The 27,376-nt window shown below is 43.8% G+C and overlaps 1 long non-coding RNA gene across 1 annotated transcript in view; it reads left to right on the forward strand.

Moving 5' to 3' along the window:
* LOC141921710 (uncharacterized) overlaps positions 1-26,975 on the forward strand; it is a 37,034-nt gene extending 10,059 nt beyond the window's left edge. Inside the window, exons 2-3 of the long non-coding RNA XR_012622746.1 lie at positions 13,611-13,703; positions 26,964-26,975. This is a non-coding gene — a long non-coding RNA (uncharacterized LOC141921710). The remainder of the gene's footprint in view (positions 1-13,610; positions 13,704-26,963) is intronic.
* Positions 26,976-27,376: the final 401 nt, after the last annotated feature.

The following is a 27,376-nucleotide window of genomic DNA, read 5'->3' on the forward strand; positions in this document are numbered from 1 at the left end:
GGGGGCTCTTGGATGCTAATTCATAGTGATGGTTCTCTAAAGGAAAACTGGAGCAATCATGTATAATGTCTGCAATAAATCCTGACTAAAGCAGAAGATATGTATTTAAAAATGCTTTTATTCAGTGCTTGTCACTTCCGTGTCTGTTAAGTTGTGAGCAACTCTAATGACAACTGATAGGTGCTTTTCCACAGAGATTGTCTTGTGGGCTCCAGATACCACTCAAGTGATGGATTTTAAAGGATATCAGGACTTTCCTTTAACCTGTGGAAGCTTGCTAGCACCTGCATAATCTAATGGTGGTTTAATATTCCATGTTTGGGGGCTCACACTGTGCCAACTGCTCCTGGTAGGTCACCGCACTCACAGACTACAAGTGATTTCAAATAGCATCTCAGGTAGGCAATGATGTAATAACTGCATCTTGAAATCACATAGAGGCATAACCCAAAGGTATCTAACACCAGGTTTTCATTCCAACATGGGACACTAGCTCATCTTGGTAACTCAGTAAGCAGAAGCACATACTCACTGGATCTACCTTGCAAGGATGCCATGCTGTCAAATGTTTCACTACCTGTGTGCTGAGGTGTTGAGGATGCCACCGTGTCAGTAAGGTGATGTAAGGAAGTCAGTGAGACTTTACTTTTAGTGGTTTATGCTTCTCCACCATGAGATATTTTGACAGGAACAGTTTGAGGGCTGCATTGGAAGTTTTAGGATGGGAAATGGTGTTGTGGAAGGCACTATCATCTTATGAGTAAATTAATGCAGAGACATGGATTTGAACCAATGGGTAGATTAGCATGTTAAAGAAGAATTTCAAATATCTGAGCTGCCCTAAATTGTCATGTGAAGAGTTTTGAAACTCCAGGAAATTTCCCTACTTATTTTAGAATCTGAAAGTTAGGTGGGAGTCAATAGTGGAAACTATTATATTCTTCTTCCATGGGAAACAGATGACTTGGCATCTGTCCATCTTGTATCTATGTGGTGGTGGTTGAAGGTAGATATTCATTTAAAGCTCTCCTTCCAGACTGATCAAGTTCTTGGTTGCAGGGGGCCTTAGATGCTGAAATCAGAAATCAATACATACTGCACTCAGGCATTGTGGAAAAATGTGACTGCACTTTGAAAAATGTATGTTACTCTGTTTCCTTTGACCTTGGACAGGCCAATGATATGTGTTTCATCTTGGTTTTCAAAAATTACTAGCATTTGTTTCACCTTCCTTGCAAAGCTTCACTGACAAGTACAACTTCTTCCTTTTGTAGCGAACCTGTTTCTTATTTCCAGGATCAACTTTCAGATTTTTTTTTCAGGAGCTAAAATGCCATGAAGGGGAGGGGAGTAATAGTTCTGGCTCTACTCAGACAAGAGCTGTGTGAAATTCTACCATGCAGGTGGACAAATTAATCCAGGCCCTTTATCCATAATCTGGTTTAATCATTTCAGTTTAGCCTTACTTGCTGGTTTGGGTTTGTTACTACTGTGCTGGAGTGGTGGTGCAGCAGACCATAGCCCAGAGTAGATCTCCAGACTCCTTTCTTCTTGTGGCTCATCATTTCCTGCAGCTGAAGATAGGTGTGAGCAAAAGCCATAGTAATATTTGAATCCTCAGATCTGAAAGAGTTTGCCTCAGATTGAGGTGTCCATCCCTTGAAGCAAATGCAGAAAGAGACAGGCATTGCAGGAGCTCTGGAGGCCACGCCTGCTTCGCTCATTTTCGTGGCTGTTTACCTGCCTCATATTCACTGAGCTTTGTTTGCCGTCAGGGACAGTGACTGAAAGCAGGAAAGCTGCTTGGCCATCAGACCCTGTCAATCCAATTTGTTCCTGTTGCAGGAGAAGAGGGCCCAAAACTTTCTGGAAGATGGGGTGGTGCAGTACATGCAGTTAACCTGCTACTGACTCCTGCGTGAGGGGGCTGTGAAGGAAGAGACTTTACTTTCTCCCTCTAATGATGTTCATTTTAAAGTGGGGAAATCCCCACTGTGAGACAAGGGAGAAGAAAGATAGTGAACGGAAATGAGTACAGCCAGAAATTCACAGACCTCAGATGAACACCCAAACCAAGCTGTGGCATGCAAGCGTGCACTCAGCAAAAGTGCTGAGCTGAGGTTGGTGGCAGTGGAGGGATGCCATGCTCCAGAAGGAAGGCTTTTAAATCACTCAGGCAGAAGAGCAAGAGAAAGTTGGAGTTTATTTACCTTGTTAGCTATTTTGAGGACAACACTTCACCGCATTAAATCCATTCTTTCCTGCAAATGTAGCAGAATCTAATCTGTTTCTCGAAAGCCATTCTGAGTGAGCATGAGAGAAAGGAGCTTATTGGCATTCATACTATTACTTACTTAAATGAAGATTTGTGTAGTGAGGCAATTATATATTGATTAGATTGCACAGTAATGAGAAGCATGTGAGTGTTTCCTCACCTAACCAGCAGCACTGACTTATCAAGTATGTCTTGGTACGTTAACATAGACGACAACAACTATAGACAACTACTGTCATTTGCACTGTAACTGCCTGTTATAAAAGAGTATTCTCAGGCAGAGAGATGAAGCCAAAAGTAATTTGATCTTTGCAAGCATCTGTTTTGGACAATTATTGCCGATTAAATTTATTAACAACCACTGGGGAGCATACAACTCACATTTTGGATTTACCTTCTGTGGGAAGGAGCGCTTTGGCAAAGCTGTGTCTGAACTTGGAACAGGAAAATGAAAACCCATAAATCTGGATACCGTTTGTTTCTTAGGATTCACAAAGAGTCTGCAAGAAACTGTGGAAGCACTGGGGCTTTTTTTAGCAAGGGAGGCAGAGAAAACAGTTTCAACTTGGAAATTTCACAGCCAGCACTTGATTTTTATAATGTGGTTGTACACAGGGAGGAGCTGAAGACAGGAAAAGTACTGACCCTGAAGAGGGTAATCGTGAACTGTGAATGATCAGTGCAGTCGGATTCATCTATAGCATTTATGTCTATCTATGGAAAGATCTAAGGACATCAAATGCTGCACTTGCCCAATAATGCCAATTATTTAATAAGGAGCATTTTCATCACCGACATTAGTACTACGTTTGAAAAGCAATGTCCCAAATGAGAACAGGGTTTCCTTATCAAGATGAAACACATATCATTGGTCTGCCCAAGGTAAAAGGGAACACTTTTTCAAAGTGCAACCATATTTTTCTACAGTCTTGGTACGAATGCACAGTAAATCCTTGCCTGCTGAGACAAGTTTCAATCAGCTCTAGTTATACATGCATGCTTATAAAGATCAGTTATATATGTGTCCTTTGCTGGGAGTCCTCTCCCAGCCCTGACCGACAAAGGAAAAGTTACTGGCAAAGCTCTCCAATTACGCCATGCAGGTTATACAAATATAAATCCTGCTTCACGTAGAAACTATTACTTTGATGCCAAGTCTAAAGAGGAAGACCTTAGGCCACAGAACTCACAATCTGAGCAGATCAAGTGGGAAGGTGGAGGTGGAAAAATGATTTGCTTCAGGCCATGTAGGGTCTGTGGGGTGCAGCAAGGACCCCCTGTCCTCAGACACACGATCTCTCATTCACAAGCAGGTGCGGTTTCTTCCTTTGGCTCTGTGGGGATGGGCTGATGGGCAGCACCTTGCCACCTCTGAGGGCTGTGATTGAGAGGGAGCTCTGGGCCCGCTGCTCCATCTGAGGCATCGCAGAGCACACCCAGCATTCAGCCGGTGCTTGTGAACATAAAGGGAATACTCTTTGCTGTGCCATAGTGAAGTAAGGGGGATAACAGCACTGATGCAGTTGATCCCTGTTTTTCTAGCCTTTACATCTGGCCTTTACTGACAGTGGAATCATTCACAAGGATGTTTTGGTTTGTCTTGTAAAATCCCATCTAACGGCATTTTTGAGAGATTTGTTAAGTGGAACAAGGTCGCCTGCTGCTTGTGGCATGCTTTGTTCTTTCTTTTTTTCTTTGCTTTTTAGAGCTGTTTGGTGTTTGGCTCTTGGGTAATGCTGGTTTTGATTGCTCTCCTGAGTTGCTTGGTGGAAGCGTGGAGATGTTGCTGGCTGTTAAGTTGCTTGCCAGTTGCATTTGGTTGTGTAATTGCCCCGTGCCTCAGTTTCCAAATTATTTCTGGGTTATGTAGCATCTCTGACATATTCAAAATGTGTGCTAAGAAACAAGAAATTGGATATTCCATACTCCAAACTGGCTTATCTGAGTGCTTAGGCAATGTGAATATGGGCACTTTGATTACCTCATCCCCTTTTAAAAGAAGCTGACCTAGGAGAGATCACAGGGATGTGCCTCAGGCAGTCCTGAGTCTGCCATCTGGCCAGTGCTTGCTGCCACCCCTCTGCCCACAGAGCCTGGGTGGATATGCAGAGATGCACCGTGCACCCATGTCCCCTGCTCTGTAGCATCTGGGGCCAAAAGGGGTTTCAATAATATTTTGAGAGTGGATAGGACCAGAGACATTATGTTGCCGTCTGTATTAGTTCTTCTATAGAGAGTGACATTTTAAAATGAACCAGTGGAAAATGTTCACAGGATAAACTGATGAATTAAGGGTTCAAATCATCCTTTTCCTGAGCAGTTACAATTTCCAGTGCATGGAGGGGAGGATGGGAAGGACTTGAAGGCTGGTTTTGTAAGAGGGGCAGAGTGTTCCGCAGCTGCTCTGGTAGAACACACACCTGGAGCTGTGCCCTTCCTGATGACTTTCCTTCTGCTTGATGACATCAGCCTGAGTGTTCCCCCAAGGAAGGTAATACATTTGTGTGGCATAATAAGGAAAGTGAAACTTGCTCCCTGTAGGCAATCTCGTGCTGTAAAAGCTGGGAGAACTTGAATGTTTTTCCTGCCCTTCAGTAGATGGTATACAGTTAGTTTCCACAGCGAAGGCATTGCTAACCTGCCAGAGCCATCACTGATGTTAGCAAGTGTGAAGCTGTTCTCCATACGCATGTACTCGGTTAGCATGTCACCTAATTTATTATCTGCTAGGGTAAGCTAGTCAAATTACAAGGACATCACTACGAAAGCAGCAGCATCATCAGCTAGGTTATGTGTCCTTGGTCCTGCAAACAAGTTCAAGTTAACAAGGAGCTCAGGCTGAGCTGCATATTCTGGCTCTATATGTGTGACTGGCTTAACTGCCTAATAACCACGCTGCTGCTTTCTGTGTGCTGCATGTCTGCTCAAGGCTGCTGCTGCAGAAAGGACAGACAGCCTTTCCAGGCCTGTTTCTGCACTGACTGCTAGCCTAGGTGTCCCTCTGGAGTCCTGCTTTTGTGCTTTCCTTTTATTAATCTCATAGTCTATCTGATCTTCCGAAAGAAAGACTGTGTTCATTTGTTTGCTTGCTTGCTTTTTCTGTAGACAAACAATACCCTTCTCCTCCCGCAAATGTGACGAACAAGCCTCTTCTCCTGTTCCCCCAAACCCACTCCTAAACTCCCTCTCTTCAAACCAGAGGGAAATTTAACTGCCTCAGGATTCAGAAGTAGTTTGAATGGGGATTTCAGGTTGGCCCATTAAAGACATGGAAGACTCTTCAAATCAGGGTGGGAATGAGGCATCCATTTCTCTGTGCAACTGAAATTTAGGTCCAGAGTTTTACCCTAAGTCCTGGTCTGTCCCTCTAGGGTAGCATTGACCTGGTAAGTGCAAATGTGCTTTTTTTGTCCTGTGAAGGAAACAGGAATACTTGGTTTGTATTGGAGGGAAAGGGACAGTGTTACATTGCTCAGATCCCACTGATTTGCAGGGAAGTTGTACATTTGATGCTGGAGAGCCTCTAACTTGTCACTCTCACACACATGAGCCCAGGTGGCTGAGGTGAAGCCTATGAAGATGTAGATGGCAAAAGATTTGTTAAAGTATCACATGGCAAGTGTGTATTATGTGTCTCGCTGTTCTGCTGGTGAAGGAGCCAGGCGATGAAGTCCTGAGGGATCAGTTACTGTATGTATAATCCTTCTGTCAAGGCGTGACTGGCAGCAACAGGAGCCACATTCAGATTTACCCCATCCAGAGACCCTGTGCTCAGTGGGCTGATTTTTTTGGCACAAACAGTTGCGTGAGGAAACAGAATTTTGTAAAGGCAGGGAAAGCAGGAGAGTGTCCAAATATGTTGTGCCTCTTTCTTTTTTTCCTAAAGAATGTTTACATAAAAAAAATGTAAACCAAGGCCCTCTTCCTCTTTCCTGCCTGCGCCTCCCACCCCTGCTATCTATCACTTCTGTGCCCTTGTTCTGGAGGTAGTTGGGAGACGTCTTCCTTTTCCTGCACCTCAGAGGAGTTGGATGAACAAAGTAGAGCTGACCGGCTTGGGCTTCCCTACATACACTAACTGCAAACTGATCTCTGCTTCATGGCAAGGCTCACTCTTTGTTAAAAAAAAGCCCCTCAAATACAGTAAGAAAACTCATACAAAATAAATGTCTCACAAGCCTTTAATAAATTTTTCTCTCTTCTGAAGTTGAGAGGTTGCTTTTTCTCCAGACCCACTGCAGTCAGTTGGGTTGAACACTGCCCACCATGGCGAGGCAGCCTCTGCCCTATGGTGAAAGTAGTTGAAAGCACCCATACAAAACCTCTGTAGCAGGAGGCAGATGATGGAGGCCCCCAAGCAAAAAGATGCAAAGAACGGTGCCAGAAACAAAACCAAAGATGATACCCTTTGGGAAGAAGGCTTTGCTAGGTTTTGGTCTGGGTTGTGCATGAAGGAGGGAGAGAAGTAAGAGTGAGAACAGAAAAATAAGGAAAAGAAGCAGAAACAGCTATGAAACACTGACGGCAAGAAACAGAAAAAAACTAAAAGTAGCTTTTGGCAGCAGATTCCTTCCAGTTCATGGGAAAGTGGGATACTGCATGTTGTCCCCAAGTTCTTCAAAGGTTTTGCTGTTTTCAGTTGCTCTTCACACCTGGAATGACTTGAGTGGTGTCTGCATGCAGGTGGGTAATGTGTTCTCCCTATGTTCAAAACAGTCACAAAGTGACTGGGGTGAGAAGGGAGAGAGACATAGGGAGGCAGATGAAGAGGCTAAGGTGAGGCTGTTAGAGCAGAGCTCAGCTGAGCTGAGATTAATCAGAAGGGAGAGGGGAGTTGGGTAGAGAGAGGAGAAAGGCACAGGGGCTGAGGAAAAAGCAGAGAGATATAAGACTGTAGGTAGCAGGTGTGGGCCTGGCTTTTGGGGGCTTTTTTGGTCCCCAAAATGCATCCCAGTGACGAGCACAGCTGGCTTTGCTGGCTCCACCAGCAGGGTGAGGCAGGCTCAGAGTCAGGCCCCGGCTTCCATTTTATTTGAAGTACTGATCGTTTGGGGTTGTTTTAAAAGCAAGCAGTTCTTTAATATCTACATTTTGTTTTTTGCTGTCCTTTTTCATCTTTCAGAGATTAAGAGAAACATTGTCTGGGAAATGAGCATACCTAAAATCTGCCTCTAATTGCCCTGTGCGTGACTGCTGCATGAGTTCCCTGCATCAGGTGCTGGGTGATACCTCCTGCCTGTGTGAGACAAAGTTTGGTGGCATTGTTTTGGCTGGGTCAGGGATGTAACCCTGCAGGCATTTAACATCCTGGAAGCTTGATTAATGCTGAAGGGAACACTGAGGTGCTTTAGCTCACTGCCGTTTTCACTTCTCATGCATCAAATGTGTGGAAACATGCCGTGAATGCACAAAGAAGAATATTTAATATCGATGATGTAATACTGTGGCGTTGGTTCAGTGGCTCTCTGGCGTTATTCAACACATCTTTCTCAGCAGAATGATGTTAGCGAAATGAGATTTTATTAAAAGCATGCACCTCAGTGTATCGTTAAGCATTCAGAACGACGTCTCCATTTCCTTTCTAATGCTGAAAACACATCCTATTTCAAATGCGAACGTTTAACTACAAATGTAATTTTTGAGAAAATATTTTTTTTTGTCTTTTTGAAATCTGCTGAAAACATGCATATTAGCAGAGCAGCCCTTCTTGCAGGGTTTAAATTTTCTTTCTCTTTCTAAGGAGCTGCATAAGAAAGTTGTTCGAGTGATTTCTCCCCAGCCATTCTGCTGAGTGACTCCTAATTACCCTCAGCATTTGAAAGGTGAATGGTACTCTTATATAATCAACATTAATAATTCAGCTTAGGCCAAGAAAGCTTATTGCAGCTAGTTCTTTGATGCCAGAAAACCTCTACTAAAGCATTCATTCTCAATTTAATTCATAACCTCCTAATAAAGCCAGTCCAGCCGAAGTATTTTAACTTGGCTCCTACAGTTAAAAATGTAGCTGAAATTATTTCAGGTGGGCTGTGTTAAATAGGTATTGTACATTTTAGTAGAAATTTACTTTTCCACTGTTTCTGATCCTCAGGATTGTCGTCTTTGGGTTAATAGAGATTCACGAGAAATTATGTGTATGCAAACATACTTTCTCCTTCCTTTCTTTCTGTATGCCTTCTTTCTTTCTAACCGCCCTCTTTGGTGGAAATGCTGCTATATGAAGTGATCAGCATAAATGGAGGCAAACAGCGATGATGTTCTTTATAACATGAGGGTGAAAGGTCATGCAAGATTTCCAGAGTGACTTCCCATCACATTGAGCCGTGACAACCTACTATTACACAGTCAACACAGTTACTGGAACATAATGACCTTGTGCTCTTTTATTAATGGTAATAATGGGAAGAACGCACCGACAGACTGGTGCTACCAAAACTGCAGTGTAGGATAACCCCAAAGAAACAGAAATATTTTACTAGCTGCCACCATTTTATGATAGAGAAGACTTTCCATAGGAATGAGTTTTATCAGGTCTGATAGTGACATGCAGAAATGTAGATGTTTACCTCAGCATGGTCTGTACAATCTGGTATGAACAGAGATCCTCTGAAAGCAGTTCTTTCTTTGACACCCCTGCTTTCTAAGAGCAGCTATTAGAGGTGGATGAATGGATTTCTGTCAATCACACATTCAAGTTTTCATGTTTTAATTTATTTCCTTCTACGCTAGCTAATTTCAAAGATATGAAGGTGAGCATTTGTCTTCTGGGGCAAAAGAGGGCGCTGGTGATGTGGCAGGAAGGTGGAGGTACAAAATGAGGTTGGCAAACGGGTCTTTAAAGGTCCAGCTGCCCATTTGCAGCTGGGACCACACATCACACGTTTCTGTCTTAGTGATTCTCACTGGCTAGAGAAAGAACAACGACTCACTTCTTTCATTCTATCCTTTATAATTATTACTGAGATTTTCAAAAGTTGGGAGAGTCAAGGGAGATATTTACTGTTTGAGCACCTGCAAAAATAGTCACTCCAACTCCAACATAAACAACGAAAAAAGCATCCCAGGGAACCTTTCTGAAAGGAAAACAAAAAAGGTGCCTCTGCTTGAAATGCCTAATCCTGCAAATGTGTTTTGTGGGAGTACCATCATTTTTTTAAAGGTATCATAAAGCTCAGCTGTTCGAAGCATTTTTACCTTATCTGTGGAAAATGAGAGTTCTGGTGAACATTTCTTCACACTTTCCGTTTCAAAACTCAAAATAACATATTCTTTCATAGTGGTTGAGAGAAGTAATTTCTAATAGGTAGAAATATAGTCTGCATTTCTCAGCTTTTCCATCTCAGATGGGCATAATATTTGCAAACCCCATGGGTGCATTGGAAAGATCACTGGGCTGTAAAGTGCTTTGATACATCAGGATGTGAGATGCTGCGGAAGAAGAAAATACTTTGATTTTTCTCCTTCACTTGTGTAATATGTCCATGAGCGTTCTTGCTTCAGAGTTAGCATGATTCTTGGAGTCTGTCAGTGCTTAAAAAAATTAGTGTTTTTTTCAGACTTGATGGTCTGCCTGCCTTCAAAAACTTGTGATTGCATGTCTCAGGATTGAAAAGCATTTGACTGATATTGAGGAAATTGTACTTTTGTCCAAAGAGGGAAAATGATCCATGAAAATGATCGTTGTTGGTAACACTGGGGCAAAAGTAGCATACAGTGTCCTAGTGAGGACAGTAGACAGCCAGTGCTTGGGTTTCCAGCTAAAGTAAACATGCATGGCTTGGCACAGACCAGGTGCTCCTGGAGTCTGTGGGGTGGTGGCCCATCTTCCGCAGACTGGTTAACACTATGTTCGGTGCTGTCCGTCTCCTCCGTGTGCCATGTTCTGTACTGCTGCGTTTAAATCTTTGCCAGGTTTTGAAGTGGATCGATTTGCCAGCTGAGCCATTTACTTCAGCCGCTTGGAAGTGGCTGTTTGTGTTGTCCCCCAGCGTGGTGGAAAACAGCTGAGAAAAGGCTGGAGCTAGAGCCTCCACCTCACCCGTGGCTGGCATTGCTCTCCCTGCCCCAGGAGGGAGCTTCTGACATAGCCAGGGTGGGATGGTCTTGTACAGCCTTTCATAGTTCATCTTGCAAAGAAGGAAGAGCCCGGGGTTATTTTGAGACAAGGGAGTCCTGTCTGCTCCAGACAATGAGACTTGCCTGGCCCAACTATATTTTTTTTCTTTTTATTGCAACAGTTGTTAAGTTTTTGAGAGTTCATTAATTATGTCGTAGCGGTCCAGGTATTAAATATTACTGTGATTTTTTTGGCTTTTAAAAGAGTCTAGAAAACTTCTTTGGAACAAAATGTTTATTATAGGCTATTTAATGGAGTTCATTCCATGTTTGTCGATTCAGCATTATGCTTCATTAGCTGCAGGCTTGTCGTATGATGATGTGTAATCAATCAGTCATGTACTGTTTGTGGTTATTCTGCACATAAAGCCAGATTTCTTTGTTTCAGTGTCCAGAATGGCATGCATTTTTCTTGTGCTTTTCCAGCACTGAAGTATAGATAAGACCAGTTGTTAGTCTCTGAGATATCTGCATGCTCATATGCAAAGAAAACAAACTGCCTCTTTAATTAGAAGGCTATGGCTGCTCCTGATTTGAATGATGAAATATCCTTTTTCTCTCAAATTAATATGTGATTACTCACATAAGAAGTTTGATTGTTGTCAGTGGGAATTACTAGTTAGTGCTGTGTGGGAAGACCCAGCAGAAAAACCTGAGCTTGTCGCAGGTTGTCTTTGCGAAGGAGTAGTCTTTGTGGGCGTTCAGTGGCCTTGAAGCTGCCATGCAGAAAGGGCACGGTGTGATTTGGAGCCCTGTCAATGGTACTGGTGAAGCCTTGGGAGCCCCAAATCCACTGCACATTTGAAGGGATAGCACTGTAAGCCCTTTTTAAAAGTTGAAACTTTAGTCATTCCTTGTAGCTACTTCTTGTGAATGATTTATAAACATTATGGCTGTTGGGAGAAGAACTGTGCAGCATAGATTTCAGGAGGAAAGAGGGAGGAATGGTAAGGTTACATGGAAAAAAGATGTAAATTAGGAAAATAGCTGTTACTCCAAGAAATCCCTTCGACCCATGAAAGACGTGAGATTTCTACCTACTCCTTCCCACTGTGAATTTATTTCTATGCCTGCATGACATTTTTGAGGGTTGGAAAATATGAGTGCAGATCAGGAAGGAAGCTGTGGAGTTCCCTGCAACAGTCAAAACCAAAGGTAATTGTTAGCTCTGCATGAATATAAGCTAATCTGGAGCCTGTGCTTCATACCAGTTCTTACTGGCCAAGAGCAGCTGTGAATAGACAGAAAATGATACAGTGCTGTAGCCAGTGCCTTAGCTATATGGGTAGTTAATCATCAGCTCAGAGAGAGCTGCTCTTCTTCCATGTAGCTGCATTCTTAGCACTGCTCTTTGCAATCTCATGACTTTCTCTTTGTGCTGAATAACAGTTAATTATTTTGTTAAGTCCAACTGGAGATGCACTGAGTCATATGATGTTGAGCAAAATGCCAACGATTTTGCTGCTGGAGAATGGGGCTGTGAAATACAGTATTATCATCTGAAGTAAATAACCCCACTGGTTTTCTGTTTGTGTCTATGTACACATGACCTCTTTTGACTTGGAGTACAGTTGAAAAGAGAAATTAATTTACTATTATTTGAATTTCAGTCATGCCTACAGAGGGAGAGAAGAGTTCCTTTGGGATGAACCTGGAAGCAGTCACTACCTAAAAAATAAAGTAGAAGTAATGGTGAAGTTGGGTGGGAACAGGTGGATAGATGGAGTTGCTCAGGGTCATAGGAAAGGGAAGATCAGCAAGGTCTCCAGAGTTATGCCTGGTAGAATAGCTGCTAGGCCATCATGCCTCCTTAACATGAGAGTCGCCTTTTCTGCAGCCAGTGTTTGAAGGCAAGGTTCCACTCCAAATTGGATGGCAAGGACTTGAGCAGGGGTCTCACACGTATAAGGGCAGCATCCCATGCAACAGTCTCGGCACACACTGGTCCTTGATCCATTTAGCCAAGCTGCATCCAGTTTAGCCATGCTCCAGCCATTTGGTGCATTCGTACCACATTGGTGAACATGACACAGGAATATCTCTCATATCCGTGGGGGAAGAGGTGAACACATGGGCGTATGACAGGGGATGTTCATTTACACCTTGATTCAGGGTCTCTGGTATGGTATTTACATCTGTGGGTGGGTAGCTGGAAATTGCAGCTCCTTGTATTAAGCAGCGTCTTAAGCCTGCTAGTTCTGATAAATCATTGGTGTCCACAGTGACAAATAGATGTAGAAGTAATCTTAGCACTGGCATCCATTGGCTATCCATCTGGGTAAGGGAAATGCTCCATTTTATCTGTAGTAATGTTAGTTTACACAGGAACTCTATTATTCAAAGAGTAACCATTGCTCCATCTGAACAAAAAACTGGGCAAATGCTGTCTCCAGTAGTAGCATGGGCATGGTCAGGAGACCAGAAAATATAAGAGTTAGGATGAAAGGACATCTGTGTATGCTCACACAGATACGTGCTCACACACCATTTTTCTCAACATTTGGCCAACTCTATTGATGTGAGCTGACCACAAGTGAATGGGACAAAGTTTTTGGCTCTCCCTGTGTGTATTTTTCTCAGCTCCACTGGAAAAGCTTTTAAGAGCTATTTGCTGCTAATCATTCTCAAGCAACGAATGAATGAAAAAGTATCTTACTAGAATGATTTACTGTTCATCATGCATAATAAATGGAGTTATTCACTGGCAGTCACACATCTCTGGCTAATCCTTTTGAAGGTCACCCGTACCAGTCGCCAGTCTCTCATCACAGCTACTGCAGTAGGGAACAACGTGTCAAGGATAGGGAGATGTTATAAAAAGTGGGATCAGGTCTTGTCCACCAGTCTGGGTTTGTTCTTTACCCTGATTCCTACACCTCACATCACCGAGGTCTAGAAAAGGGAAGACCAGGAACAGATGAAAGTGTAATAATACTGTTTGAATTATTAAATTATCTCAGCCCAAAAGAAAAGAGCTGTCAGAGTTAATCGGTCTCTAGGGAAGTTGGAGCAGAACAGTTTGTTCTGGGATGTCCTCTCATGCTTAGATATTACACTAACCAGGTTGCAGGGCATCTGCAACAGCTTCCTCTTGGTGCAAAACCATCTGATTGGAGGAGAACTGGATTGCAACATATTATTAGCATTTTTATTATGTACTACTTCAAGTTCTTCAAAAAATCCCCCGATTTGAGTTTTGTGTTGTAATTTTCTTCCTCAGTTCCAGAGTTGGACAACACCAGAGGAGAATAGCAATGTGACCTCATCCATGAGAAACATGCAAGGAAATGAGACTGTCGTAATGACCTGAAAGGTATACTTGGGCACTGCTTATTCCCTGGGACTAAAAGAGACTTTAACTGTGTTACCACCCACCACTCACAGCTAGAGCAGAGTCTGCTGGTGACTCTGTTCCCTGACTGAGTGGGTCTGAGCACCACAGAAAGTGCTAAATGTCTACAGATCATCTGCAATGTACTAAAAATATACTTTGTGTTTCAACCTAAGGGAACCCAGGCTGTATCATCCATCCAAGGGCATACAGCATGCCAAGAAGTGGCTGAGGTCTTCAAGCACAGGAATGGGAGCTGTGGATAGCAACACGAGTAACACATTGCCCAGCTAGACAAGATTTTTCTCTGCCGAGGATCTGTGAGTCATCTGATGTAGACCAGTACAGAGCTGCTGGAAAAGGCAGTATTTCTCTTCCATTTCCCACAGGTGTGAGGTGATCATACCACCTCAAAGGCAGAAAGTGATTAGAGAGAAACTTGTTGTCCCAATCTTTCTTTCTGCCTCCCTTTGTCACTTTAGATAATCACTCATTTTTGGTTCATTGCTCCTGGGCTTCTCTGGTGTACCTGAAAAGGCCAGTCTTGAGTGACTCGCTTGCTGCCATGGTTAGGGTCTTTTGCCTTCCCTCAACAGCTGGCCCAGGTATTGATCCCGTTATGCTGAAAGATGCTGATCTTAATTAAAGATATCAAATATTCCTGCTTGACAGCGTTTAGGGTTAGGGTTTAGGGTTAGGGTGACGGTTAGGGGCATAGGGTTACCTTTAGGGTTATGGATAGGTTTTAAGGGGTAGGTCTAGGGTTAGGGTAGGGGTTAGGGTAAGGGGGGGTTTTGGTTTAGGGTTAGGGTTAGGAGTTAGGGTTTAGGAGTTAGGGTTAGCGTTTAGGGTTAGAGTTTAGGGTTAGGGTTACGGTTAGGGGCATAGGGTTAGGTTTAGGGTTATGGTTTGGTTTTAAGGTTTAGATCTAGGGTTAGGGTTAGGGGTTAGCGTTAACGGGGGCTTAGGGTTAGGGTTAGGAGTTAGGGCTAGTGTTTAGGGTTAGGGTTTAGGGTTAGAGTTACGGTTAGGGGCATACGGTTAGGTTTAGGGTTATGGTTACGTTTAAAGCGTTAGGTCTAGGGTTAGGGTTAGAGGTTAGGAGTTAGGGTTAGGGTTAGGAGTTAGGGTTAGCGTTTAGGGTTACGGTTTATGGTTAGGGTTACGGTTAGGGGCATAGGGTTAGGTTTAGGGTTATGGTTAGGTTTTAAGGGTTAGATGTAGGTTTAGGGTTAGGGGTTAGGGTTAGGAGTTAGGTTTAATTTTAAGAGTATAGGGTTAGCATTTAGGGTTAGGATTTAGGGTTAGGGTTACGGTTAGGGGCATAGGGTTAGGTTTAGGGTTATGGTTTGTTTTTAAGGTTTAGATCTAGGGTTAGGGTTAGGGGTTAAGGTTAAAGGGGGACTTAGGGTTAGGGTTAGGAGTTAGGGTTACAATTTAGGGTTAGGGTTTAGGGTTAGGGTTACGGTTAGGGGCATAGGGTTAGGTTTAGGGTTATGGTTTGTTTTTAAGGTTTCGATCTAGGGTTAGGGTTAGGGGTTAGCGTTAACGGGGGCTTAGGGTTAGGGTTAGGAGTTAGGGTTAGGGTTAGGAGTTAGGGCTAGTGTTTAGGGTTAGGGTTTAGGGTTAGAGTTACGGTTAGGGGCATACAGTTAGGTTTAGGGTTATGGTTAGGTTTAAAGCGTTAGGTCTAGGGTTAGGGTTAGGGGTTAGGGTTAGGAGTTAGGGTTAGGGTTAGGAGTTAGGGTTAGCGTTTAGGGTTAGGGTTTAGGGTTAGGGTTAGGGGCATAGGGTTAGGTTTAGGGTTATGGTTTGGTTTTAAGGGTTCGGTCTAGGGTTAGGGTTAGGGTTTAGGGTTAGGATTATGGGCATAGTGTTAGGTTTAGGGTTATGGTATGGTTTTAAGATTTAGATCTAGGTTTAGGGTTAGGGGTTAGTGTTAAGGGGGGCTTAGGGTTAGGGTTAGCGTTAGGAGTTAGGGTTAGCGTTTAGGGTTAGAGTTTAGGGTTAGCGTTTAGGCTTAGAGTTTAGGGTTAGGGTTACGGTTAGGGGCATATGGTTAGTTTTAGGATTATGATTAGGTCTTAAGGTTTAGATCTGAGGTTAGGGTTAGGGGTTAAGGTTAAGGGGGCTTAGGGTTAGGGTTAGGAGTTAGGGTTAGGGTTAGGAGTTAGGGTTAGCATTTAGGGTTAGGGTTTAGGGTTAGGATTATGGGCATAGTGTTAGGTTTAGGGTTATGGTATGGTTTTAAGATTTAGATCTAGGTTTAGGGTTAGGGGTTAGTGTTAAGGGGGGCTTAGGTTTAGGGTTAGCGTTAGGAGTTAGGGTTAGCGTTTAGGGTTAGAGTTTAGGGTTAGCGTTTAGGCTTAGAGTTTAGGGTTAGGGTTACGGTTAGGGGCATATGGTTAGTTTTAGGATTATGGTTAGGTCTTAAGGTTTAGATCTGAGGTTAGGGTTAGGGGTTAAGGTTAAGGCGGCTTAGGGTTAGGGGTTAGGGTTAGGAGTTAGGGTTAGCGTTTAGGGTTAGGGTTTAGGGTTAGGATTATGGGCATAGTGTTAGGTTTAGGGTTATGGTATGGTTTTAAGATTTAGATCTAGGTTTAGGGTTAGGGGTTAGTGTTAAGGGGGGCTTAGGGTTAGGGTTAGCGTTAGGAGTTAGGGTTAGCGTTTAGGGTTAGAGTTTAGGGTTAGCGTTTAGGCTTAGAGTTTAGGGTTAGGGTTACGGTTAGGGGCATATGGTTAGTTTTAGGATTATGGTTAGGTCTTAAGGTTTAGATCTGAGGTTAGGGTTAGGGGTTAAGGTTAAGGGGGCTTAGGGTTAGGGTTAGGAGTTAGGGTTAGGGTTAGGTGTTAGGGTTAGCGGTTAGGTTTACCGTTAGGGGCATCGGGTTAGTTTTAGGGTTATGGTTAAATTTTAAGGGTTACTTCTAGGGTTAGGGTTAGGGTTTAGGATTAGGCGCGTGTTGGGTTTAGGGTTAGGGTTAGGAGTTAGGGTTAGGGTTAGGAGTTAGGGTTAGCGTTATGGTTAGGGTTTAGGGTTACTGTTACGGTTAGGGGCATAGTGTTAGGTTTAGGGTTATGGTTTGTTTTTAAGGTTTCGATCTAGGGTTAGGGTTAGGGGTTAGCGTTAAGGGGGGCTTACGGTTAGGGTTAGGGTTAGGAGTAGGGGTTAGGGTTAGCGTTTAGGGTTAGGGTTTATGGTTAGGGTTACGGTTAGTGGCATAGGGTTAGGTTTAGGTTTATGGTTAGGTTTTAAGCGTTAGGTCTAGGTTTAGGGTTAGGGGTTAGTGTTAAGGGGGGCTTAGGGTTAGGGTTAGGGGTTAGGGTTTAGGGTTAGGGTTACGGTTAGGGGCATAGGGTTACGTTTATGGTTATGGTTAGGTTTTAAGGTTTAGATCTAGGGTTAGGGTTAGGGGTTAGGGTTAAGGGGGGTTAGGGTTTAGGGTTAGGGTTAGGAGTTAGGGTTAGGGTTAGGTGTTAGGGTTAGCGTTTAGGGTTAGGGTTTAGGGTTAGGGTTACGGTTAGGGGCATCGGGTTAGTTTTAGGGTTATGGTTAAATTTTAAGGGTTACTTCTAGGGTTAGGTTTAGGGTTTAGGATTAGGGGGGTGTTGGGTTAAGGAGGCTTAGGGTTAGGAGTTAGGTTTAGGGTTAGGAGTTAGGGTTCGCGTTTAGGGTTAGGGTTTAGTGTTACTGTTACGGTTAGGGGCACAGGGTTAGGTTTAGGGTTATGGTTTGTTTTTAAGGTTTAGATCTAGGGTTAGTGTTAGGGGTTAGCGTTAAGGGGGGCTTACGGTTAGGGTTAGGGTTAGGAGTAGGAGTTAGGGTTAGCGTTTAGGGTTAATGGTTAGGGTTACGTTTAGTGGCATAGGGTTAGGTTTAGGGTTATGTTTAGGTTTTAATCGTTAGGTCTAGGTTTAGGGTTAGGGGTTAGTGTTAAGGGGGGCTTAGGGTTAGGGTTAGGAGTTAGGGTTAGGGTTAGGAGTTAGGGTTAGCGTTTAGGGTTAGGGTTTAGGGTTAGGGTTACGGTTAGTGGCATAGGGTTACGTTTATGGTTATGGTTAGGTTTTAAGGTTTAGATCTAGGGTTAGGGTTAGGGGTTAGGGTTAAGGGGGGTTAGGGTTTAGGGTTAGGGTTACGGTTAGGGGCATCGGGTTAGTTTTAGGGTTATGGTTAAATTTTAAGTGTTACTTCTAGGGTTAGGGTTAGGGTTTAGGATTAGGGTTACGGTTAGGGGCATAGGGTTACGTTTATGGTTATGGTTTGGTTTTAAGGTTTAGATCTAGGGTTAGGGGTTAGGGTAAAGGGGGGTTAGGGTTAGGAGTTAGGGTTAGGGTTTAGGATTAGGGGGGTTTTGGGTTTAGGGTTAGGGTTAGGAGTTAGGGTTAGCGTTTAGGGTTAGGGTTTAGGGTTACGGTTAGGGTTAGGGGCATAGGGTTAGGTTTAGTGTTATGGTATGGTTTTAAGATTTAGATCTACGATTAGGGTTAGAGGTTATGGTTAAGGGGGGTTAGGGTTAGGGTTAGGGTTAGGAGTTAGGGTTAGCGTTTAGGGTTAGAGTTTAGGGTTAGCGTTTAGGCTTAGAGTTAGGAGTTAGGGTTATGGTTAGGGGCATATGGTTAGTTTTAGGATTATGGTTAGGTTTTAAGGTTTAGATCTGAGGTTAGGGTTAGGGGTTAAGGTTAAGGGGGCTTAGGGTTAGGGTTAGGAGTTAGGGTTAGCGTTAGGAGTTAGGGTTAGCGTTTAGGGTTAGGGTTTAGGGTTAGGATTATGGGCATAGTGTTAGGTTTAGGGTTATGGTATGGTTTTAAGATTTAGATCTAGGTTTAGGGTTAGGGGTTAGTGTTAAGGGGGGCTTAGGGTTAGGGTTAGCGTTAGGAGTTAGGGTTAGCGTTTAGGGTTAGAGTTTAGGGTTAGCATTTAGGCTTAGAGTTTAGGGTTAGGGTTACGGTTAGGGGCATATGGTTAGTTTTAGGATTATGGTTAGGTTTTAAGGTTTAGATCTGAGGTTAGGGTTAGGGGTTTGGATTAAGGGGGCTTAGGGTTAGGTTTAGGGTTAGGAGTTAGGGTTAGCGTTTAGGGTTATAGTTAGGGTTAGGGTTACGGTTAGGGGCATAGGGTTAGGTTTAGGGTTAAGTTTATGTTTAAGTGTTAGGTCTAGGGTTAGGGGGGGTTAGGGTTAGCGTTAGGAGTTAGGGTTAGGTTTAGGAGTAAGGGTTAGCGTTTAGGGTTAGGGTTTAGGGTTAGGGTTATGCTTAGGGGCATAGGGTTAGGTTTAGGGTTATGGTTTGTTTTTAAGGTTTAGATCTATGGTTAAGGTTAGGGGTTAGGGTTAAGGGGGGTTTTGGGTAGGGGTTAGGGTTAGTAGTTAGGTTTAGCATTTAGGGTTAGGGTTTAGGGTTAGGGGTACGGTTAGGGGCATAGTGTTAAGTTTGGGGTTATGGTTATGTTTTAAGGGTTAGGTCTAGGGTTAGGGTTAGGCGTTAGGGTTAAGGGGGGCTTAGGGTTAGGAGTTAGGGTTAGGGTGAGGAGTTAGGGTTAGCGTTTAGGGTTAGGGTTTAGTGTTAGTGTTACGGTTAGGGGCATAGTGTTAGGTTTAGGATTAGGGTTAAGTTTTAAGGGTTAGGTCTAGTGTTAGGGTTAGGGGTTAGGGTTAGGGGGGTTTTTGGCTTAGGGTTAGGGTTAGGAGTTAGGGTTAGGAGTTAGGGTTAGTGTTTAGGGTTATAGTTTAGGGTTAGGGTTACGGTTAGGGGCATAGGGTTAGGTTTAGGGTTAAGTTTAGGTTTTAAGTGTTAGGTCTAGGTTTAGGGTTAGAGGTTAGGAGTTAGGGTTAGGGTTAGGAGTTAGGGTTAGCGTTTAGGGTTACGGTTTATGGTTAGGGTTACAGTTAGGGGCATAGGGTTAGGTTTAGGGTTATGGTTAGGTTTTAAGGGTTAGATGTAGGTTTAGGGTTAGGGGTTAGGGTTAGGAGTTAGGTTTAATTTTAAGAGTATAGGGTTAGCATTTAGGGTTAGGGTTTAGGGTTAGAGTTACGGTTAGGGGCATACGGTTAGGTTTAGGGTTATGGTTACGTTTAAAGCGTTAGGTCTAGGGTTAGGGTTAGAGGTTAGGAGTTAGGGTTAGGGTTAGGAGTTAGGGTTAGCGTTTAGGGTTACGGTTTATGGTTAGGGTTACGGTTAGGGGCATAGGGTTAGGTTTAGGGTTATGGTTAGGTTTTAAGGGTTAGATGTAGGTTTAGGGTTAGGGGTTAGGGTTAGGAGTTAGGTTTAATTTTAAGAGTATAGGGTTAGCATTTAGGGTTAGGATTTAGGGTTAGGGTTACGGTTAGGGGCATAGGGTTAGGTTTAGGGTTATGGTTTGTTTTTAAGGTTTAGATCTAGGGTTAGGGTTAGGGGTTAAGGTTAAAGGGGGACTTAGGGTTAGGGTTAGGAGTTAGGGTTACAATTTAGGGTTAGGGTTTAGGGTTAGGGTTACGGTTAGGGGCATAGGGTTAGGTTTAGGGTTATGGTTTGTTTTTAAGGTTTCGATCTAGGGTTAGGGTTAGGGGTTAGCGTTAACGGGGGCTTAGGGTTAGGGTTAGGAGTTAGGGTTAGGGTTAGGAGTTAGGGCTAGTGTTTAGGGTTAGGGTTTAGGGTTAGAGTTACGGTTAGGGGCATACAGTTAGGTTTAGGGTTATGGTTAGGTTTAAAGCGTTAGGTCTAGGGTTAGGGTTAGGGGTTAGGGTTAGGAGTTAGGGTTAGGGTTAGGAGTTAGGGTTAGCGTTTAGGGTTAGGGTTTAGGGTTAGGGTTAGGGGCATAGGGTTAGGTTTAGGGTTATGGTTTGGTTTTAAGGGTTCGGTCTAGGGTTAGGGTTAGGGTTTAGGGTTAGGATTATGGGCATAGTGTTAGGTTTAGGGTTATGGTATGGTTTTAAGATTTAGATCTAGGTTTAGGGTTAGGGGTTAGTGTTAAGGGGGGCTTAGGGTTAGGGTTAGCGTTAGGAGTTAGGGTTAGCGTTTAGGGTTAGAGTTTAGGGTTAGCGTTTAGGCTTAGAGTTTAGGGTTAGGGTTACGGTTAGGGGCGTATGGTTAGTTTTAGGATTATGATTAGGTCTTAAGGTTTAGATCTGAGGTTAGGGTTAGGGGTTAAGGTTAAGGGGGCTTAGGGTTAGGGTTAGGAGTTAGGGTTAGGGTTAGGAGTTAGGGTTAGCATTTAGGGTTAGGGTTTAGGGTTAGGATTATGGGCATAGTGTTAGGTTTAGGGTTATGGTATGGTTTTAAGATTTAGATCTAGGTTTAGGGTTAGGGGTTAGTGTTAAGGGGGGCTTAGGGTTAGGGTTAGCGTTAGGAGTTAGGGTTAGCGTTTAGGGTTAGAGTTTAGGGTTAGCGTTTAGGCTTAGAGTTTAGGGTTAGGGTTACGGTTAGGGGCATATGGTTAGTTTTAGGATTATGGTTAGGTCTTAAGGTTTAGATCTGAGGTTAGGGTTAGGGGTTAAGGTTAAGGCGGCTTAGGGTTAGGGGTTAGGGTTAGGAGTTAGGGTTAGCGTTTAGGGTTAGGGTTTAGGGTTAGGATTATGGGCATAGTGTTAGGTTTAGGGTTATGGTATGGTTTTAAGATTTAGATCTAGGTTTAGGGTTAGGGGTTAGTGTTAAGGGGGGCTTAGGGTTAGGGTTAGCGTTAGGAGTTAGGGTTAGCGTTTAGGGTTAGAGTTTAGGGTTAGCGTTTAGGCTTAGAGTTTAGGGTTAGGGTTACGGTTAGGGGCATATGGTTAGTTTTAGGATTATGGTTAGGTCTTAAGGTTTAGATCTGAGGTTAGGGTTAGGGGTTAAGGTTAAGGGGGCTTAGGGTTAGGGTTAGGAGTTAGGGTTAGGGTTAGGTGTTAGGGTTAGCGGTTAGGTTTACCGTTAGGGGCATCGGGTTAGTTTTAGGGTTATGGTTAAATTTTAAGGGTTACTTCTAGGGTTAGGGTTAGGGTTTAGGATTAGGCGCGTGTTGGGTTTAGGGTTAGGGTTAGGAGTTAGGGTTAGGGTTAGGAGTTAGGGTTAGCGTTATGGTTAGGGTTTAGGGTTACTGTTACGGTTAGGGGCATAGTGTTAGGTTTAGGGTTATGGTTTGTTTTTAAGGTTTCGATCTAGGGTTAGGGTTAGGGGTTAGCGTTAAGGGGGGCTTACGGTTAGGGTTAGGGTTAGGAGTAGGGGTTAGGGTTAGCGTTTAGGGTTAGGGTTTATGGTTAGGGTTACGGTTAGTGGCATAGGGTTAGGTTTAGGTTTATGGTTAGGTTTTAAGCGTTAGGTCTAGGTTTAGGGTTAGGGGTTAGTGTTAAGGGGGGCTTAGGGTTAGGGTTAGGGGTTAGGGTTTAGGGTTAGGGTTACGGTTAGGGGCATAGGGTTACGTTTATGGTTATGGTTAGGTTTTAAGGTTTAGATCTAGGGTTAGGGTTAGGGGTTAGGGTTAAGGGGGGTTAGGGTTTAGGGTTAGGGTTAGGAGTTAGGGTTAGGGTTAGGTGTTAGGGTTAGCGTTTAGGGTTAGGGTTTAGGGTTAGGGTTACGGTTAGGGGCATCGGGTTAGTTTTAGGGTTATGGTTAAATTTTAAGGGTTACTTCTAGGGTTAGGTTTAGGGTTTAGGATTAGGGGGGTGTTGGGTTAAGGAGGCTTAGGGTTAGGAGTTAGGTTTAGGGTTAGGAGTTAGGGTTCGCGTTTAGGGTTAGGGTTTAGTGTTACTGTTACGGTTAGGGGCACAGGGTTAGGTTTAGGGTTATGGTTTGTTTTTAAGGTTTAGATCTAGGGTTAGTGTTAGGGGTTAGCGTTAAGGGGGGCTTACGGTTAGGGTTAGGGTTAGGAGTAGGAGTTAGGGTTAGCGTTTAGGGTTAATGGTTAGGGTTACGTTTAGTGGCATAGGGTTAGGTTTAGGGTTATGTTTAGGTTTTAATCGTTAGGTCTAGGTTTAGGGTTAGGGGTTAGTGTTAAGGGGGGCTTAGGGTTAGGGTTAGGAGTTAGGGTTAGGGTTAGGAGTTAGGGTTAGCGTTTAGGGTTAGGGTTTAGGGTTAGGGTTACGGTTAGTGGCATAGGGTTACGTTTATGGTTATGGTTAGGTTTTAAGGTTTAGATCTAGGGTTAGGGTTAGGGGTTAGGGTTAAGGGGGGTTAGGGTTTAGGGTTAGGGTTACGGTTAGGGGCATCGGGTTAGTTTTAGGGTTATGGTTAAATTTTAAGTGTTACTTCTAGGGTTAGGGTTAGGGTTTAGGATTAGGGTTACGGTTAGGGGCATAGGGTTACGTTTATGGTTATGGTTTGGTTTTAAGGTTTAGATCTAGGGTTAGGGGTTAGGGTAAAGGGGGGTTAGGGTTAGGAGTTAGGGTTAGGGTTTAGGATTAGGGGGGTTTTGGGTTTAGGGTTAGGGTTAGGAGTTAGGGTTAGCGTTTAGGGTTAGGGTTTAGGGTTACGGTTAGGGTTAGGGGCATAGGGTTAGGTTTAGTGTTATGGTATGGTTTTAAGATTTAGATCTACGATTAGGGTTAGAGGTTATGGTTAAGGGGGGTTAGGGTTAGGGTTAGGGTTAGGAGTTAGGGTTAGCGTTTAGGGTTAGAGTTTAGGGTTAGCGTTTAGGCTTAGAGTTAGGAGTTAGGGTTATGGTTAGGGGCATATGGTTAGTTTTAGGATTATGGTTAGGTTTTAAGGTTTAGATCTGAGGTTAGGGTTAGGGGTTAAGGTTAAGGGGGCTTAGGGTTAGGGTTAGGAGTTAGGGTTAGCGTTAGGAGTTAGGGTTAGCGTTTAGGGTTAGGGTTTAGGGTTAGGATTATGGGCATAGTGTTAGGTTTAGGGTTATGGTATGGTTTTAAGATTTAGATCTAGGTTTAGGGTTAGGGGTTAGTGTTAAGGGGGGCTTAGGGTTAGGGTTAGCGTTAGGAGTTAGGGTTAGCGTTTAGGGTTAGAGTTTAGGGTTAGCATTTAGGCTTAGAGTTTAGGGTTAGGGTTACGGTTAGGGGCATATGGTTAGTTTTAGGATTATGGTTAGGTTTTAAGGTTTAGATCTGAGGTTAGGGTTAGGGGTTTGGATTAAGGGGGCTTAGGGTTAGGTTTAGGGTTAGGAGTTAGGGTTAGCGTTTAGGGTTATAGTTAGGGTTAGGGTTACGGTTAGGGGCATAGGGTTAGGTTTAGGGTTAAGTTTATGTTTAAGTGTTAGGTCTAGGGTTAGGGGGGGTTAGGGTTAGCGTTAGGAGTTAGGGTTAGGTTTAGGAGTAAGGGTTAGCGTTTAGGGTTAGGGTTTAGGGTTAGGGTTATGCTTAGGGGCATAGGGTTAGGTTTAGGGTTATGGTTTGTTTTTAAGGTTTAGATCTATGGTTAAGGTTAGGGGTTAGGGTTAAGGGGGGTTTTGGGTAGGGGTTAGGGTTAGTAGTTAGGTTTAGCATTTAGGGTTAGGGTTTAGGGTTAGGGGTACGGTTAGGGGCATAGTGTTAAGTTTGGGGTTATGGTTATGTTTTAAGGGTTAGGTCTAGGGTTAGGGTTAGGCGTTAGGGTTAAGGGGGGCTTAGGGTTAGGAGTTAGGGTTAGGGTGAGGAGTTAGGGTTAGCGTTTAGGGTTAGGGTTTAGTGTTAGTGTTACGGTTAGGGGCATAGTGTTAGGTTTAGGATTAGGGTTAAGTTTTAAGGGTTAGGTCTAGTGTTAGGGTTAGGGGTTAGGGTTAGGGGGGTTTTTGGCTTAGGGTTAGGGTTAGGAGTTAGGGTTAGGAGTTAGGGTTAGTGTTTAGGGTTATAGTTTAGGGTTAGGGTTACGGTTAGGGGCATAGGGTTAGGTTTAGGGTTAAGTTTAGGTTTTAAGTGTTAGGTCTAGATTTAGGGTTAGGTGTTAGTTTTAGTGGGGGGTTTGGTTTAGGGTTAGGGTTAGGAGTTAGGGTTAGCGTTTAGGGTTATAGTTTAGGGTTAGGGTTACGGTTAGGGGCATAGGGTTAGGTTAGGGTTATGGTTAGGTTTTAAGGGTTAGGTCTTGGGTTAGGGTTAAGGGGGGTTAGGGTTAGGGTTAGGGTTGGGAATTAGGGTTAGCGTTTAGGGTTAGGGTTTAGGGTTAGGGTTACGGTTAGGGGCATAGTGTTAGGTTTGGGGTTATGGTTAGGTTTTAAGGGTTAGGTCTAGGGTTAGGTTTAGGGATTAGCGTTAAGGGGGGCTTAGGTTTAGGGTTAGGAGTTAGGGTTACGGTTAGGAGTTAGTGTTAGCGTTTAGCGTTAGGGTTTAGACTGCAAGGAGAACTGAGTAAGTGTACTTGATTACAGCACACACAGTGCCTCAGTCTTTATACAGCTTCACTGATAGTGCTCCTGCTGTCTGCAGGCATAGAAGCTCAGCTTGTTCAGAAGGGTGAACGAACCTAAATCCCCAGGACTCCATCGATCACTGTAGTTTTCCACTTCTTTTAACTCTGGATTCACAGCAAATCCAGGTGAGCACAGGCTGCTGTTATCCATTTCAGGAACCTTGATATGCTTCCATTCTCTACTTCCAGAAATAAATACGGGGGTGTTGGCTGATGTATCTTAGGAGGAGGATTGAGTGAGTCTCCATTGGGAGAAACAAAAATGTACATGCAAGGAACATCATTCTTGCAGAGGCTGTGCTTAATCCACAGTTACTCTCTTCTGTGGGTTATAGTTAGCCCCCATGGTATCTCCTCTCCTGGAAAAGTTTCCTCAGATATCTCCTGTGGAGATTTCAGGTGTGGGCCACACCATGGTGGTTACTGACTCGCCTGCCTCCTGTCCTGTCTCTGGGAGTGTGTTTGTATCATGAGTGCTGTACTGGTGCATCCAAATTGCAGGCAAATTTCAAAGGGCCCATGTTCCTGCTCTGCAGCAAAGCTGGATGAGGATTTATTTTTGGCAGGCTGTTAATAAATAAAAGGACATTGAAAATACACGGGTCACAGAGTACAGCAGTATCCACTCCTGCTCTTCTCTGCTGGGCTCAGTGGAGTGATGCTAATCTGGCCTCTTTATCCGTCCTGTGCAGCCTTCCATTTCAAAACCAGTTTTGCATGCATTCAGGTTGTAGGGATGTGGGAGTTTGGTTTGGTTGCTTGGCAGTTCTGAAACCTGAACCCCCTTTCAGAACCAGAACCAGAACCGAAACCTCCTGTTTCCTCCCCCAGATTCCTGTTTTCAGCAGTGGGGAACAAACCTGTGTGCACATATTAATTTTTTCTTTTTTTGCTCACAAAAAAGACACCTTCCCTGCCCTGAAAGTCCCAACGATACTAAAAACAACCAAGGAGCTCAATGCCATGAGTCCTGCTGCACCTACAGACCTTGACTATGCTGTTAGCCAAGCTGATCACTGCAGCTGTGCTTCAGAGGCTTAGCTGCTTGTTATCAGGGTCCAGCAGGCAAACAGCACCCTGAACTTGGCTGCTGCTCAGCTCCAGCTCTAGAATCCTCTTTCTCACCTACCTCCAAGTTAAAACAATACAAGCTCCGTGCCAGTTAGGAGTGCAGGTGGGTGTAACCCATAAGTGAAGGTGATGAGAAGTTTGGCAGTAGGCTAGACTATTCCTTCATACAATGTTGAAGTGCCTTCATTGTGTTAAGTCACATCACTGTTGTTCAGCTTTCCCATAGGACATGGCTCATCCTTCTGCTTCAGTGGCACTGTCCTTCCTTCCTCTCCCCTTGCCGCACTGTGCCATTGCTACTTCATTTGCCATTGTAAATTCATCTAGCTGTGCCATTGGGGGGTTTCTCTTGTTGGTTCATACCAGCTTTCCTCATGTATCCTTGATTATCCAAGGTACGCTTCTGGGGCTTGCTTTCTTTTCAGACCTTTGGCCAGTTGATGTCTTTGTGATGCTCTGACAGAAGGGAAAAGGGCACTAGATGTAGAAATGGGGCTGCTTTGCCCGTCTTTTCCTTCTTCCCCACATTTGCTCAGCCTCATCCTGCCAGACTGGCCCAGATACCTCCCCTTCTGGCCATCACCTCTCCCTCTTAAAATCCCTTATCACATGGTATTTTATTATATGATACAGTAAGAGAGGAGACCAGGTGAAGGAAAGAGTGAATTTTGTCAGAATTATACCAGACTTTGGTAGGAAGGGGTGATGGCAGGAGCCCAGGTATCAGGAAAACGTAGGACAACGGGACAGAGAGAGGGAAAGGGCAAAGCAATTGTAACCTGCCACAGCAGTGACAGATAGCAAAATCAACTAGAGTCAGGGTTACACTCCAGACAATAATTCTGCCAGTAAAGGTATGAGAGCAACTAATATCATCTTTTGCCCCAGGGTTTATTTCTCCTTATTTATAACACCATTACTGAGAGACATGACACTGCAGAACAACTGCTTGCTTCGTTTGGCGAATTGCTCCAAGGAGAAGGAAGGATCCTGAAGCGGGATAGGAAAAAGAAGGTGGGTTTTTTTAGCCTGAGCGGAGGAAAAATGTGATTGAAAGAATCTGAAGTGGACACAATAACTAATTCAAGATAATGATGTTGAAAGAGGCACTGTTTCTCTGTGTGATTTCCGTAATGCTGGAAGCAAATCCATGCCCAGCCCTGGAATTTCTTACTTAAAAACCTTCTAAATCATCAATTACTGACAATATTATTGCTTATTTTAACGAGGCATCTCCCACTGAATGGTCAGGTTTTGGTTTATTTCCTTCTTTCTTTTTGTGGCAGGGTGGTCTAGATTTT

This window comes from Strix aluco, chromosome 3 (assembly GCF_031877795.1).
Source record: "Strix aluco isolate bStrAlu1 chromosome 3, bStrAlu1.hap1, whole genome shotgun sequence".
In the NCBI taxonomy this organism is placed as follows: Eukaryota; Metazoa; Chordata; class Aves; order Strigiformes; family Strigidae; genus Strix; species Strix aluco.